Source organism: Erinaceus europaeus, chromosome 15, assembly GCF_950295315.1.
Source record: "Erinaceus europaeus chromosome 15, mEriEur2.1, whole genome shotgun sequence".
NCBI classification, from domain to species: domain Eukaryota; kingdom Metazoa; phylum Chordata; class Mammalia; order Eulipotyphla; family Erinaceidae; genus Erinaceus; species Erinaceus europaeus.
Window position 1 is genome coordinate 12,487,722 of NC_080176.1, and position 17,824 is coordinate 12,505,545.

General features: G+C 44.5%; 1 protein-coding gene across 4 annotated transcripts in view; it reads right to left on the reverse strand.

Annotated features, from left to right (window-relative positions):
- Nucleotides 1-17,824, reverse strand: part of IQCK (IQ motif containing K) — a 131,758-nt gene that overhangs the window by 25,550 nt on the left and 88,384 nt on the right. The window lies entirely within an intron of this gene.

The window sequence follows — 17,824 nt, forward strand, 5'->3', positions numbered from 1 at the left end:
GGGGATACGGAGTTCTGATGGTGGGAACTGTGTGGAGTTGTACCCCTCTTATCCTATGGTTCTGTCAGTGTTACCTTTTTATTAAAAAAAGGGGGAGGGAAACAGTGCTGTAGGTGTCTCTCTCCTACTTTCTCTCCCCCTTCCCTCTCTCAATTTCTATCTTTACCAAATAAATATTTTAAAAAATTTTTATTATCTTTATTTTTTTATTGGATAGAGACAGCCAGAAATCTAGAGGGAAGAGGGATAGAGAGGAAGAAAAACAGAGAGACACCTGCAGCCCTGCTTCACCACTCGTGAAGCTTTCCCCCCGCAGGTGGGGACCGGGGACTTGAACCTGGGTCCTTACATATTGCAACATGTGCACTCAACCAGGTGCACCACCACTGAGCCCCATATTTTTAAAATAGATGGAAAGAAGAAGGGAAGAAAGGAAAGAAGGGAAGGGGAGGGGAAGGGGAGGGAAGGGGGAGGGGAGGGGGAGGGAAGGGAAGGGAAGGGAAGGGAAGGGAAGGGAAGGGAAGGGAAGGGAAGGGAAGGGAAGGGAAGGGAAGGGAAGGGAAGGGAAGGGAAGGGAAGGGAAGGGAAGGGAAGGGAAGGGAAGAGAAGAGAAGAGAAGGGAAGGGAAGGAGTGAATGTTTTCAACCACTGACATTGGTGAGAAGCATATTCACCCAGAAACAAAAACACAGCTGTGCTATCTTTACCCCACAAATGTCTCCTAGACATTGTGTCACTTGGGTCCTTCCTACTGCCACATGGAATCCAACTCACTGCTCCCTCCTTGCGGCTACCTGATACTCAAGTCCACCTGCTGTTGCCACTGCCCACCTAAATCCCTGTGAAGGCCCTCTGCTGCCCTCAGAACGAGGTTCAAAGTCCTTAGCAAAATCCAGGAGGCCACTGTCCTTTCTCGGATCTCTGTCACTTAGCACTCTGCACATGGCCTTTCAGTTCACCTTGCTAGACTTGAGGTCTTTACTAAATCTTCTGTGCTGCTCACATACGACTAATTCCCAGCTGATATCTGGCTCAGTCTGCAGGAACCTATTGTAGTCCCCTGGCTAAAGTCTCTGGTGCCACCTCGGACATGTTCAAAGCGCTCAGAGAGCCAGGCGTCTCTGTGGTTAATGCACAGTGTCTGGCTTCCCCACCAGACTTCAAGTTTCTGGTGGAGCAAGGTGCTGGCCTGTGATTTCCACTGTGTCCTTGATGCCCACAGCAGGGACTCAATCTACCCATGTTGAATCAACGAGCCAAACCCTATTGGAGTTTCCTAAGCCCTCCCTCTTCCAGGCCACTGGAAAGACACACATCTTTTCCAGTAATGTGAAGGCTGCTCCTCCTCTTCTTATTCTTTTCTGGTTTTTTTTTTCCCAACAATATTACTGCTGGGTCTTGGTGCCTGTACTATGAAGCCACTGCTGCTGCCAGCCATTGTTTCTTTTTTTTTTTTTTCTATCTTTATTTAATTGGGCACAGAGAAATTGAGAGGGGAGAGGAGATAAAGAAGAAGAAGAGAAAGACAGCCACTTGCAGACCTGCTTCACCACTAATAAAGTGTTTCCCAGGCAGGTGGGGAGCAGGGGCTTGAACCCAGGTCCTTGCACATAGTTTATATGTGCACTTTACCGGGTGTGCCACCACCTGGCCCCCATAGGCTGCTCTTCTTCTGTGGGAAGACTCAGACTTTAAAATCAATGAGGCAGGTGTTTGCAGACAGACTCCAGCATTTTTTTATTTCTTCAACTTCAATGTCACTTTATTGAGGACATGTTGATTTACAGGACAGTTGTCATGGATGCTATGAAATCACATTTCCCCAAGATAGGTGTCAGTACATCTCACCCTCCTCTACCACAGAGCATGAGGCTCCCAGGTCTCCCTCCCCCACTGACTCCTCAGATCTGCTGCCATAGACCCCAGTTCACTGAGGTTTCTGCCTATATTATCCCCTTGCTTTGCTTCTTAAGTCTCACTTATAAGTGAGATTATCCAGTATTTGTCTTTCTTTTTCTGGCTTATTACTAAACATGATTCCCTCAACATGATTACTCAACATGATTCCCTCTGATTTCAATTTTGTGGCAAAAGAGAAGATTTAAGTCCAGTATTTATTACCAACATACCCTTGGCCTAGAAACTAGCCATCTTGAGGGTCAGGCAGTAGTGCAACTGGTTAAACACACATAGTACTAAGCACAAGACCAGTGTAAGGATCCAGGTTTGAGCCCCCAGCTCCCCACCTGCAGGGGAGCTATAAATGGTAAAGCAGGTCTATAGGTGTCTCTCTTTCTTTCTCCCTAGCTCCCCCACCCCTCTCAATTTCTCTGTCCTAACAGAAAAAATGGCCACCAGGAGCAGTGGATTTGTAGTGTAGGCACACAGCCCCAGCAATAACCCTGGAGGAAAAAAAAAAAAGAGAGAGAAACTAGCCATCTCAATGCTTCCATTTCCTGACATATAAAAGCAAGTTCTGCATGGATCTGATTTCATAGAACGATCTTGACATTGAAACACATCAAATGAGATGATAAAAAAAAAAAAAATCCATTGCAGGAGGCTAAGAGGTGGTGCCTGGGTTAAAGTGCAAGGACCTGAACAAGGATCTGGGTTCAAGCCCCTGGCTCTCCACCTGCAGGGGGGAAGCTACTCAAGCGGCAAAGCAGCTGTGAAGGTGTCCATCTTTCTCTCTTCCTCTCTATCTCTCCCTCCGCTCTCAATTTCTCTCTGGTCTATCCAATGAAATGGAAAAAATGGCTGCAAGAGCAGTGGATTCATAGTGCCATCACCAAGTCTCAGTGATAACCCTAGAGGCAAAAAAAAAGAAAGAAAAAAAAAACCATTGGAAGAATGTCCCACATACAACAGGTTCCTGTTGTGATTCAACCACTGTTTGCCTGGTTTCCAAGGTGAAGCCCCTTTTGCCCCTGGTGCTACAAGGAAACCAAAAACAACACGGTAAAACTTCAGGGGCCTGCTGTCCTCCTGCCTTTCTTGGTCAGTAGCCACTGTGTGTTTGTTGATACTAAATCCAAAATGGCAGACCTGTCATGGCTCTCCTGGTGTTAATCTCTGGTTGATTTAAAAACTAAGTGTCAGGCGGAGGGTAGATAGCATAATAGTTATACAAAGAGACTCTCATGTCCGAGGTTCCAAAGTCCCAGGTCCAATCCCCTGCACTACCAGAGCTGAGCAGTACTCTGGTTAAAAAAAAAAAAAAAAAACAACTAAGTGTCAATATGTGAACAACATCTTCAAGAGTTATACAAATAGAGAGAAACTCTCTCATAACCACTGTGGGGAAACAGGTCTAAGAAACAAATCCTGATTTTGTGCAGAGACATTGATTTGGTCCATGCTATCTCTTTAACTATGGTGAAAACCCTTTATACTCATTGTGACTCCCGGCTGACAGCAAAGGAGCTGTGTGTCACTCCAGTTTCCCCTCCCAGGTACAGCCTCCACTCTACTCTTCATACAACACGGAGAAAAATGACAGTGTCACTATAAATACTGCTCGTGGAGTGTCCACAATATGTCAATGTATCTCTACATTGCCTTTTTCCTCACAAAGGCCTTAGCTCCATTTTCTTTTTTCTTTTCTTTTTTTTTAAGCTTTTTAAAAAATATTTATTATTTATTCCCTTTTGTTGCCCTTGTTGTTTTATTGTTGTCGTTGTTGTTGGATAAGACAGAGAGAAATGGAGAGAGGAGGGGAAGACTACTTTGCATTTTTTTCCTTTCTTTTTCTTTTCTTCTTCTTCTTCTTCTTCTTCTTCTTCTTCTTCTTCTTCTTCTTCTTCTTCTTCTTCTTCTTCTTCTTTTGCCTCCAGCGTTATCGCTGGGACTCAGTGCATGTACCACAAATCCACTGCTCCTAAAGTCCATTTTTCCCACTTTGTTGCCCTTACACTGTTTTTATTGTTGATATTAGTGTTGCTGTTGTTGGATAGGACAGAGAGAAATGGAGAAAGGAGGGGAAGACAGAGAGGGGGAGTGAAAGATAGACACCTGCAGACCTGCTTCACCGCTTGTGAAGCGACCCCCCTGCTGATGGGGAGCCAGGAACTGGGATCCTTACAGTGGTCCTTGGGCTTCGCATGTGCGCTTAACCCACTGCCACTTAAGGGCGCCTGGCCCTCTTAAGTACTACTTTTAAAAAGCAGCTTGAAGAAAGCTATTTTAAAAAAAATTCTGTGAAAACAAAATAACGACAGTACTCTCCTTTTCTAAATAAGCTGATAAAACTGACACCTCTACAAGAGTCGGATACTTTCTAATGACAACTCTCCCTGGGGCTGCGGCTCATTGTAATGTGTTCTCACGTTGGTTGTCTCATGTGAGAGTCACAGCCTCTCTGTGTCTTAAGCAAGGCAAATAATGGCTTTTTTCTTGAATGTATTTATAACCTGCTTCATCCCTAAAAAGAGTGGAGAGAGTTTAAAACAAAACAGTTAATAAAAACAAAAAAAGAGAACAACAAATCTGAGAAGTGGATAATATAGACATCCTAACCAGAAAAGTCAGCATGTTAGTAGAAATGAACTTCAACTGAACTCTGAGCTTCCCAAGAGCAAAAAGGGAAAATCAGGAGAAAAGCAAACCATTCTCATGGGTAGCAACATTCTTCTGGGTACTATTTGCTGGACAGCATTTCTTGGTTGAGATTTCATGGAGTTTTACCTAATTAATGCTTTATAAAAGATGCTGAAAAATATTTAATATGGCTATTAAAGCTACCTTAGTTTTATAAGCCAAAAAAATATACCATCTTGCCATATTCGGATAAAATCTTAGATCGTCAGATCCAAATTAGTTGTCTAATCTAATCTACTTTTAAACTGCCATTGCTGGTAAGGAAAACAAGTTTTCATTATTTATACACTATACACACCCCCAAAAGTAAAATTTCACCAAACAGTAGTTCCCTTTCTATAATACATACTGATACTTTCTACCTTTAGTCTATTTATTTGCTCATTTTTCTTCCTTTATTGTCTTTTTCCTTTTTCAAATCATTTGAGTACAGAAATAGTGCTTTACAGTACAGTTGTTGACTCATGGGTACAAGTTCTCACCTTTCTGTGACAGGTGTCTGCAAAACACTTATGCCAAACTTAAGTCCATTTTTTTTCTTTCTCTCTTTCTCTTTAATTTATTCCCTTTTTGTTGCCCTTGTTTCATTGTTGTTGTTATTGATGTCATTGTTGGATAGGACAGAGAGAAATGGAGAGAGGAGGGGAAGACAGAGAGGGGGAGCAAGAAACAGACACTTGCAGACCTGCTTCACCACCTGTGAAGTGACTCCCCTGCAGGTGGGGAGCCGGGGGTTCAAACCAAAATCCTTATGCCGGTCCTTGTACTTTGTGCCACCTGCACTTAAACCACTGCGCTAATGCCCAACTCCTCTACTTAAGTCCATTTCTACCATCCCATCATGCATTGGGACCCCAATGCCCTCTCTACCCCCTGCTCAAAAACACACAGGGAGGCAGCTTCCAATCTGGGTCTCCGTGTAGCTCCTGGGGCTCCAAGGGACAGGACATTTTCTGCAGTGATTAGCTGCTACCTCATCTAGAAGCACAGCTTCAAATGTCACTTGAAACCTCTCCAATGCCAACTCTCTCTCGATGCCACAAGAAGCAAGTGAGGGCAATTCCAGGGCAAATGGCACCAGGTCAGTCCCTGTCCCTCCCTCCCTCCCTTTCTCCCACTCCAGTGGAATACAGTAAGTCATTTTTCCAAGCTGGTGTCTGGGCCAGAACACTATTGGGAACAGCACTATGGGATAACTGACTTTGCTCTCTCCATGCTTTTTTGTAGTCTGCACAAAGAGAATATGACACTTGGCTAAGAGGATAACTTTTTTTTTTGCCTCCAGGGTTATTGCTGGGGCTCAGTACCTGCACCACGAATCCACTGCTCCTGGAGGCCATTTTTCCCCTTGTGTTATCCTGGTTGTTTTTATTGTTGCTATTGATGTCACTGATGGGCTATTGATGGGTTATTATTATTGTTGCTATTGATGTCACTGTTGTTGGATAGGACATAGAGAAATGGAGAGAGGAGGGGAAGACAGAGACACCTGCAGACCTGCTTCACCACCTGTAAAGCAACTCCCCTGCAGGTGGGGAGCCAGGGGCTCAAACCCGGATCCTTTCGCCAGTCCTTGCTCTTTGTGCCACATGCACTTAACCCGCTGCACTACTGTCCAACCCCCGAGGATAACTTTTTAATTACTTTAAAAGGATTTGGCCTGTTCCTTTTAACATTTAGTCTCCATAGCTCTAGACCTTTAAATGTTCCACATCCTGGACTATGGAGACCTGATCTGATCCTTCAACTGCTCAGATTCTCAACTTAGACCCTACAAGCACAAGCCATGCTTACATCCCAGGACATGCTTTGCCTCTGCCATCTGTATGCTATGTATAAACATGTGTTCTCCCCTTTCTTTGTGAGCTGCTGTTAGTAGGGAAACAGTTCTGTTTACTTTAACTGACCTTGCCCCTACAGGGCTGGCCAAAATAGGCGTTTTGAGAAGGAGCCTGACTATGTGACACTGATTCATTCCTTCAATCAGTGAATAGGTCTGGCACAATGCCAGCTGCCTGGCACCACTTAAGGTGACAAAGAGCAAGGAAAATAACTCTGCTGCCTCCGAATGTGCAGGCCCACGAAACCACACAGCCAACAAAAAGAAGTCACTAAACTTCTGGGCCTGTCAAAAGAGGATTGAGCAGTAACTGAGTGTCAAACAGCAGGAATGATCCCTGAAAGCAAACTCTCTCTCAATCAGTAACTGAGTGAAATAAGTCATTTCGTCAAAGACCATCTGCAAAGGAAGCGACACAGAATGCAACACCATAGCTCCCCTTTGCGATGTCCCTGCCAGGAGCAGAAAATAGCTCCCTGCTAGGCTCTATTTAATCACCATGAGACTGGAGGACAGCTACAGTGCATCTTTTTTCTTTTTTGGTCTTCAATGTAGCTTCACTGCCCTAGGTTGACTTTTTCAGATGGAAAGAGAAACAGAGAGACAGACAGAGACAGAGAGGAGACACCAGAGTACTGCTCCACTGGCCATAGATATCACAATGATGCTGCCCACCTGTCCCTGGTGCTCACATCAAACTCAGGACGTTGTGCTTGGTAAGGCGTGTGTTCTACTGGATAAGCCATTTCCTGGCCCCTGGCCTTCATTCCTGTGCTAAACTCCTGCTGTACCGTGAGAGCATGCTTCCAGACCTTCTCTCTCAGCCTGCCTGCTGTCGGACAGATAGAAAAGCAGGCTGGGAGAACAACAAGGAAGGCTGACATTGTGGAAACTTCTACATTCCCTTAGCTCTGCCACTTAACAGCTACGATGGAGGTGAGTGATTTAGCCTCTGAGATAGTTTCCTCTTCCAAAGGTTGGCAGTAATGACAGTCTGCACTCATTCCATTTGTTGTAAAGGTTGGACATAATTTGCAATGTGCTTGAGACATCGGAGGCAGAGTTTTCACAAGGACGGTGGAGTTCTGCCAACACCTGAGCCTGGGCTGTTGTGGACACAAGCAGTGGGTCTGTGGGTTGAGGAACCACACAGCGACCAATTTCTTGTTAGCTCTAATTTTCATCCAGGGTCACTCCTGGGTATGACAGACCCTAAAGTAATGATAGAAAAGACACTTCAAGTAGAAGATATGCCACCCACTCTTCAAATACTTTAAAGTCCAACACTGTAGCCATTGTGTCATCTCCCAGGCTGCCCACTCCTCAAATATATGATCAAAGAGGAATGTCCTGAATCACCTGAGGTGGTGGGCTATAGCTGCTCACAGAGCACACACCTTCCCATGCAGGAAGCCCTCCCTGGGTTTGGCCCCAACACCACAGGGGAGCACCATCAGTGGTACCAGGAAGCTTATGGATAGTGGAATAGTGCAGTGATGTCTCGCCTTTTCTCTCAAAATAAATCAATAAACAAACAAATAAATAGATAAATAGGTCTGGGGGGCAAATCAGCATTACCATATACATGTAAGGCCTTAGCTTCACTCCTTAGAACCTCATAAAAAAAAAAAATTAGAGATGGTTTTCAGAGCCCTACCTCACTAGGGAAAGACAGAAACAGCCTGGAGGGATGGACTGACCTGCCGACACTCATCTCCATCAGAGAAGCAATTATAGAAGCCAGAACTCCTACTTTCTGTACCCCATAAAGAATTTTGGTCCATAATCCCAGAGGGGGGAGAAATGTTGGGGAAAGATGACTAAAGGGCTCTGAAACCCAATTCCATCAGGGCCCAAAGAGAGAAGAGAAAAAAAGGAAAGACATTCAGAAGTAGTAACAAGTATAAGTGCAACTTAGAAAGGAAGAGAAGGGGAATTGGACGGTAGCACAATGGGTTAAGCACACGTGGCGCAAAGTGCAAGGATAAGGGTAAGGATCCCGGTTTGAGTCCCTAGCTCTGCACCTGCAGGGGAGTCGCTTCACAGGCGGTGAAACAGGTCAGCAGGTGTCTTATCTTTCTCTCCCCCTCTCTGTCCTCCCCTCCTCTCTCCATTTCTCTCTGTCTTATCCAACAATAATGACATCAATAATAACAATAAAAACAAGGACAACAAAAGGGAATAAATATTTTTAAAATTAAAAAAAAAGAAAGGAAAGAAAGCAGGACCATAGGGGGGAAAAAACAGGCATATATATATATATATATATACAGATAGAAATAGTAGTTCACTCATATCTGTGACATTAGGAGAACCACTGTAGTTTCCAATAGAGGGAACAGGGACACAGAACTATGGTGGTGGGAATGGTGTGGAATTGTGCCCCTGTTATCTTGTAATTCTGTAAACCAGTATTAAAACACTAATTTAAAAAAAATAATGAAAGAAAAAGAAAAAAATCAGGAGTGAGGCGACATCTCTGTGTCAGAGCACAGGACTTGCATGTCTGAGGCCCTAGAGTTCCAGGCTTGATTCCCAGCACCACCTATGCCTGAGTTGAGTAATACCCTGGTGTCTCTCTGTTTCTCATAAAAATAAATAAATCTTTCAAAAATTGAATTGAAAAGGACCAACAGGTCTACTCTTTTTAACTCCAAACCCTCATAAATTGTCACATACCCTACCCACCCTTCCCTCTTCTCCCCTCAACATCAACTCCTCCCAGTTGCCCTGCCCTTCTGCCCCAGCCTCCCCAGCTAAAGGCTGACTGTATGTCATCTGTGCTTCTGTCCAATCAGCGCCAGCAAGACGACAGCAGTAATCCAAGGGACAAGAGGTTGTAGAACCAACACCTATCGACGTGGCTTTGTTTTGTTTTTTAATTGCCTGCAGTGTTATTCTGAGGCTTGATGAATCCACCACTCCCAGTGGCTATTAAAAAAAAAAAAAGGGAGTCTGGCGATAGTGCAGCGGGTTAAGCGCAGGTGACGCAAAGCGCAAGGACCGACATAAGGATCCCGGTTCGAGCCCCCGGCTCCCCACCTGCAGGGGAGTCGCTTCACAGGCAGTGAAGCAAGCCTGCAGGTGTCTATCTTTCTCTCCCCTTCTCTATCCTTCCCTCCTTTCTCCATTTCTCTCTATCCTACCCGACAAAGACAACATCAACAACAATAACAACAAGGGCAACAAAAAGGAATAAATAATCTTTAAAAAAAGAAAAAAAAAAGAACAGAGAGAAATTGAGAAAGGAGTGGGAGACAGAGAGGGAGAGAGAAAGAGAGACACCTGTAGACCTGCTTTATCACTTGTGAAGTAAACTGCCCCTACAGTGGGGAACAGAACATTTTTTGTATTGTAGAAATGTCCCAGTTGAGCCTCCCGGTCTTCAGAGGTGAGAACAAGGGCCCCTGGCTCATCATTAAATAAAACTGCATTCGTGAGCAGAGCCTCACAAAAGGAGGTTTGGAGTCCAAAGCTTCTGTGGGGCTCTGTGGGGAGCTAATCCACAGGATTTGGACTTTGCTGATGTGGTCACAGTGCATTCTCCACTGAGAGAAAAAGCCCTCACAGTCACTTTCGCTGATTTCCAGCCTGACCTGTCCCTGAAATGTCCCCAGGGGACTAATCACAGGAAGAGCTGGGAGCCTCTGTGGAAGTAATCACCTGGAATAAGCAGCTCTCTTTTCTTGATAGTCTAAAGAATATTAAAGCCAGCATCACCTGTTGTCCATTCACTTTATGCTATGGATCGTCTAAGAGCATCCAAGGTATTTAATCCTACTTAATCCTCAGGGAGCCCTCTGCAGCAGGCCCTCGCTGTCCCCATGCAACAGAAGGAGACACTGAACTTGAGGAGACTGGCAACTGGCCCTTTGACTTTGCAGATGGGAAGAGGCAAGATGCCAGAGCTATCAGACTCTATTGTCAACATCCTAAATAATAACGTAGATTAGGGATGAGAGAAAACTCTCCTGATAGAGCATGTGCCTTATTATGTGCAAGGCCTCAGACTCAACCCGACAAGAAAATCCACAGCATTGGGGGTCGGGTGGTAGCACAGCGGGTTAAGCGCACACGGTATAAAGCACAAGGACCAGCGTAAGGATCCCGGTTAGAGGCCCTGGCTCCCCACCTGCAGGGAGGTTGCTTCACACACCTGTGAAGCAGGTCTGCAGTTGCCTATCCTTCTCTCCCCCTCTCTGTCTTCCCCTTCTCTCTTGATTTCTCTCTTTCCTATCCAACAACAATTTCATCAATGACAAGAATAATAATAACCACAACAATCATAAAACAACAAGGGCAACAAAAGGGGTAAAAATAGCCTCCAGGAGCAGTGGATTTGCCCCAGCAATAACTCTGGAGGCAAAAAAATACCACAGCACCAAAGGAAACTGTGGATAGTGGACTTGTGTTTATTCTCTCTCTCCCCCATCCCCCTAAAACAAATTTAATTTTAATTTTAACAAATTAAAAAATTGGGCCTGGAATTCTGGAATCTCACACATGTGCAAGGTCCTGTGCTGCAAGATAAATAAACAATACAGAGTAACCATATGTCAGACACTTAGATCACCACTAATCATACAATCACTTACTCATCACTTGTGATGCCCAGGTTCTAGTATCACAAACATCAGTGCTGTCACTTTATTGCTGTAAAGACAGAGTCTGAAATCAGCTAAATAATGCTGTCAAGGGTCTTCATTTGATGAGTGGGAAAGGCGAACCAACCTGCTTCCAAAGGCCCCCAGTGGTTTGCAGCTGGATCCAGAGTCTCAGAAAGCACGCTGCCTCTTCAGGACCAATAACAGAAGAGGAACTAAGGAGGCTGGAAGCTTCCATTTGCACAAACTCAAAGTTGGGATCCTGAGCTTTGGGGAAGACTCTTTTAAAAAGGAATTTTTCTTTTACTTTCCCTTTTCAACACTGCAGAGTAGGATAACCGAACTCTCCTGTGGAAGACCTGGCCTCGCTGTGCTGACTTCTACACGTTTTAAATGAAATGAAATGACATGCATGGAAGATGATGTCATTCAAACATCCCACCCACTGGCGAGTCTTAAAAATAGAACTGACAGAAGGCATGAGGTCACTCAATTTCTTCTGATCAGATTCTGGTGATTATTACCTGCCTACTGGTAAAAAGCAGAGAAGGAACTAAGACTGGAGGAGATAGATGAGAAAAGAAAGTTAAATTAAAGGGACACACTGGACTTCCATTAGATTAACGGATATATTTCTTCTTAAAGAGTCACGGTATTGTCAAAGTAATGACCTTATTTGGAGTTACTCCCAAGACACAATCATTCTCATTTTACAAGCATGGGAAATGAAATGTAAAGATAACAGCACACAGTAAAAACTAAAGTGTGTTGGTGGCATTATATAAGTGTGAACTGATGCCACACCTTAGGTGACAGCATGGTGGACACTGTTCAGACAGTGTATTTATGGCCTTTGACCCAGCAATTCCACTTCTAGACATATATCCTATAGATGCTACTTCAAGTAAGCAGGAATACATTTACAAAAATGTCTGTTAGGATACAGTATTCACAATGTAAGTCAAATATTCATTCACAGGAATGGCCTTCTACAAGTACGATATAGAGGGGGCTAAGCAGTAGCACATTTGGTTGAATGCACAAGTTACCACGAGCAAGGTCCTGGGTACAAGCCCCTGCTCCCCACACGCAGGGAGGGAGGTTCATGAGCGGTGAAGCAGGTTTACAGATGTCTATCTTTCTCTCCCCTTCTCTATCTCTTTCTCCCCTCTCGATTTCTCTGCCCTATCAAATAAAAATTGGAAGAAAAAAATGGCTTCCAGGAGTGGTGGATTCATAGTGTCAGCACTGATTGCTGATGATTTCCTAGTGATGACCCTGGTGGCAATTTTAAAAGGGGGAGGGGAGTTGGATGGTGGCACACCCATTTAAGTGCACATATTGCCAAGTGCAAGGATCCGGGTTTGAGTCCCCACTCCCCACCTGCGAGAGTTCCACTTCACTAGTGGTAAAGCAGGTCTGCAGGTGTCTATCTTTCTCTCCCTCTCTCTATCTCCCAGCATTATGCCAGCATCTGGAAGTTGGATCAACAATGGTAGAGAATGCTCCATCCTCCGAAGGGAGGCTGGACAACATACTCTATGCTACACCTGAGGAAGATGGGTCGATATTGGGGCAGCTTGAAATGTTCCTACTTATGACCACAGAATGTGAGCTCAGATCTACAGGGATGCAGAGGTCACACAGGCTCCTAAGCTGAATATGGGCCCCAGACCACATCAAATCGATGATGGTGTTTACAGTCAACAATATTTATACCCCTTTCCCCATATTAGGGAGCAACTCTCTTCCCTGGTCCAGCTTTCTGGTCTTTTTTACAGCCATGACATCATCTCCCCAGACAATAACTTGGATCCACCTGCATATCAGATTTCAGGCTCAGGGAAAAAAACAAAAAGAAGAAAAAAAACCAAACTAGTATATCCATAGGCCCTTTGCAATATAACTAAAATATGCCGACTAGCTATCTACAAAATGGAGGACCCCCCCCCAACTCTTCATCTGCACTATTCCAGCCTTTAGGTCCATGATTAGTCAACAATTTGTTTGGCTTTGTATGTTAACTCTCTTTCAACCACCAGGTTCTAGATGTGAGCATGATGCTGACCAGACTTCTGTGGAGAGACAACCCCACCAATGTGTCCTGGAGCTCTGCTTCCCCAGAGCTCTGCCCCACTAGAGAAAAGAGAGAGGCAGGCTGGGAGTATGGACCGAACTGTCAACGCCCATATTCAGTGGGGAATCAATTACAGAAGCCAGACCTTCCACCTTCTGCATCCCACAATGACCTTTGGTCCATACTCCCAGAGGGTTAAAGAATAGGAAAGCTATCAGGGGAGAGGAGGGGAGGGGAGGGGAGGGGAGGGGATACAAAGTTCTGGTGGTGGGAATTGTGTGGAGTTGAACCCCTTTTATGCTATGGCTTTGTCAATGTTTCCTTTTTGAGTAAAATAAATAAATAAATATTGGGAGTCAGGTGGTAGCACAGCAGGTTAAGTGCAGGTGGCACGAAGAGCAAGGATTGGTGTAAGGATCCTGGTTCGATCTCCTGGCTCCCCACTTGCAGGGGAGTCGCTTCACAAGTGGTGAAGCAGGTCTGCAGGTGTCTATCTTTCTCTCCCCCTTTGTCTTCCCCTCCTCTCTCCATTTCTCTCTGTCCTAACAACGATGACATCAATAACAACAACAATAACTACAACAACATTAAAAAAAAAAAAAAAAAGGGCAACAGTGCAGCAGGTTAAGCGCAGGTGGTGCAAAGTGGAAAGACCAGCATAAAGATCCTGGTTGGAGCCCCCAACTCCCCACCTGCAGGGGAGTCACTTCACAGGCCGTGAAGCAGGTCTGCAGGTGTCTATCTTTCTCTCCTCCTCTCTGTCTTCCCCATCTCTCTCCATTTCTCTCTCTGTCCTATCCAACAATGACGACAACAATAACAATAAAACAAGGGCAACAAAAAGGAATAAGCAAATAAATATTTTTAAAAGGGCAACAAAAGGGAAAATAAATATTTTTTAAAAATTTTTTAAAAAGAAATAAAAGTTATTGCTGTCTTTATTAGATAGAGACAGCCAGAAATCAAGAGGGTAAGCGAAGATAGAGAGGGAGAGAGAGACACCTATAGCACTGTTTCATCACTTGCAAAGCCTCTGCAGGTGGGGATTGGGGGCTTGAACCTACCTGGGTCCTTATGCACTGTAACATGTGTGCTTAAACAGGTGAGCCACCACACACACACACACCCTGTCCTCTCTCAATTTCTCTCTGTCCTATCTAATAAAAATTAGAAAGAAAAATAGGAAAAAATGGCCTCTGGACAGGGGATTCAGCTCCCTAACCCCTAGCTTCCCCAGGGGCCCGTGGTCACTTCAGGGTGCAGGGCGGGAGGCAGGGCCCAGAGCTGCCACTGTCCAGTCTGGGGGGTTCTTGTAGTCATCTGAGGAAGTTTCTTATTGACCAAAGTCCCCTGTTGGGCACAAGGATTAAGGGGACTGGATAAGGAGGCAGTAGGTGGCCACAGGTTCCCTGCTTCAGGCAAATCTGGGTTTCAACCAATCCCAGGTCTCTGTTCTCACTGCCTGTGTGACCTCGTGTGAGTCATGCCTCCCCAGCCCCGGACTGTGGAGATGGCATCCTCTCTCTGATTCTGGGGGGCTTAGCACAGAGCCTGGCAGGTGGTGCACAGTGCTCCTTAGGCGCAGACAGCCCCTCTGCTCTAAGCCGAGGTCACAGGCATGTGGTGAAGCACAGATGAGAGGCTCATTTTAAGATTATGCAAGAACTCCATCTTAGGAGTTAGTGTCAGGAAAAGAAACATCTGGCTTCTACCTCCACCCCAAGTCCAGGTTCTCCTCTTTTCCCTCCAGAAGCAAAGGTTGCTCTAAGAAACTCATTATAGGGAGTCGGGCAGTAGCGCAGCAGGTTAAGCGCAGGTGGCGCAAAGCACAAGGAGCAGCATAAGGATCCTGGTTCGAGCCCCCAGCTCCCCACCTGTAGGGGAGTCGCTTCATAGGTGGTGAAGCAGGTCTGCAGGTGTCTGTCTTTCTCTCCCCTCTCTGTCTTTCCCTTCTCTCTCCATTTCTCTCTGTCCTAACAACAATGACATCAATAACAACAACAATAAAACAAGGGCAACAAAAGAGAATAAATAATTTTTTTTAAGAAAGAAAGAAACTCATTATGTACTGAGGGGAGGGTGGTGTTCACTACGTGACAGTGTCCTCCCTTGGAGGGAAAGGCTCGGCTCGGGGATAAGTGTGCTTCTAGGAAAGGTTTTCAGTTTTGAGAACACAGTGAACAAAGTAATGATCTTATTTCCTTTACTGTTGTGTTATAATTTCTAAGAGGCTCATAGCCACATTTCTCTGTATTGCAGGAACATTTTTGAGCCCATTATTCTTTATTGTATAATGTACTGGGGATGGGTCCTGCATTTCAAGAACAACTAACTTGTCTTTTTTTTTTTCTTTTATGAATGCTCTCACTTACGTAACAGACCCCATTTCCCTCTCTGCTTGGTGTCTAAGAAGCTTAGAGCACAGAAAGGCCTTGGAGTATTTTGCTCACTGTATTTAATGACTTCATATCCCCCCCAATTCTGAATTTTTCCTTAGCCAACTACTACACTGAGCTAGAAAGTGTTATATGTGTTTCTGTAAACTACTACAAACCACTCTTGGGAGGAGGGAGGGAACAGACAGGTAAACAAACAAAAGTAAATACTCTATTTCCTTTGTCAGGTCAACCTCCCCCACCCATTTCTTCAAAATAGCCAGAATCGGTGATACAGTCACTTTCAAGAGTGTTTACAAATATCTAAAAAATATATATACATGACAAATGTAACCTGTTGTTACAAGATAAACATGCACATAGTGTATATTTATAGTATACATGCATGTATTATGTATAATTATATGTTTGTCAATATATGTGAAATATGATGGGATGTTATGGAAACCATTTGTAAGGTTTCTTCCCCCCTAGTCATGCTAGATTTCCAAAGCAAAATATGGATATCCCATTACAAAGTACATTTGAAAATAATTACTGGCTATACGCAACTAACAATATGCTATTAATTGAGCAGGAATTTTGACCACATCTCAAAAGTGACTTAGGCATCCTCTTTCGGATGACATGAGCTACAATTCTTGTCACACACATTTAAAAATAATCCCTGCAACTGTGCTGATGGAGACACTCCAGGATGGCTTCACACCATTTCTGTCTTAGGAGCAAATCCCCGATCAGGACCGCCTCTGATTCAGTGTAACATGACCTGGGCTACGTAGGAGCACAGACCTAGCCAACAGCTGACCCTCCTCCCCTCAGACCTCCTGTCTGCACCAAGGTTACTCCAAGGAATGAACTTGGCAAGATGTACTCATGCTCCAAATACCAGGACCCAATAAGGATCAAGTGGCCTCCCCTCACAAGATACATTATCTGTGCTTTGTACAGAGATGAGTTTATGGTTTGGTTTGGTTTTTCTGATGAAGTGGAACACAACTTTTACTTTCAGTCACCTATTTTCCTGCAAGTTGAAAGGAGAACTAGTGTTTACTCCTCTTCGAAGTGTTTATTCCTCTTCAAAGTGCTCTATCAGATTTTGGGGGTCTAATTATGGTATCATATAGGGTCTAATTATGGCTGTGGGATTTCCTTTCTTTCCTTCTTTCCTTTCTACTTTCCTTGTTTCCTTCTATCTCTCTCTTTCCTATTTTATTTGATAGGACAAAGAGAAATTGAGAAGGGAGGGAGAGCTAGGGAGAAAGACACCAACAGGCCGGCTCTACCACTCCTGAAGCATCACCCCTGCAGGTGGGGAATGGGGTGAGGGAGACAGCATAATGTCTACACAAAAAGACTTTCATGCCTGAGGTACCAAGGCCCCTGGTCTAGTCCTTCGCACCATCATAAGCCAGAGCAGAGCTGAGCAGTGCTCTGGTAAAAGAAATAAAAACCTTTTTTTAAAAATTTTATATGCTTTTAAATTTTTTTAATATTTTATTTATTAATGAGAGTGATAGGAGAGAGGGAGACAGAGAGAAAGAAAGAAAGAACCAGACATCACTCTGGTTGGGGATCAACTAAGGACCTCATGCTTGAGAGTCTAGTGCTTTATCCATTGTGCTACCTCCCGGACCACAGTAAAAACATTTTAAAGAAGAAAATTGGGAGACAGGCGGTAACGCAGCAGGTTAAGTGCATGTGGCGCAAAGCACAAGGACCAGTGTTAGGATACTGGTTCAAGCCCCCAGCTCTGAACCTGCAGGGGTGTCGCTTCACAAGCGGTGAAGCAGGTCTGCAGGTGTCTTTCTCTCCCCCTCTCTGTCTTCCCCTCCTCTTTCCATTTCTCTCTGTCCTATCCAACAACAACAGCATCAATAATAACTACAACAATAAAACAACAAGGGCAACAAAAGGGAATAAATAAATATTAAAAAAAAGAAGAAAATTAAACAGGATAGGACAAAATGGTGACACTTGCATGTAACAGGTGATGATGACAGATGTCTATGACAGTATGCCTTTTATCTGAATGTGCATACGTGTCTGATTTCTCAGAAAGGGGCCAGGACAAGCATAGCATGCCATGCTGGTAAGCGCAGACACACAATCAACAACTGAGAAGAGTGACTCCCCATCACACTGACAGGACACTGTGTTTCCCAGATGGGTTACGAGTGATGTCCTGCTGCTTTAAGAAGAAACATCTGCAGACACAGGTTGACAGTGAGTAAGTCCCCACTCAAGGGATAGGGTCATGTCTATTATGTCACATCCACAGACAGAGCATGAATGTAAAGCTTCCCTC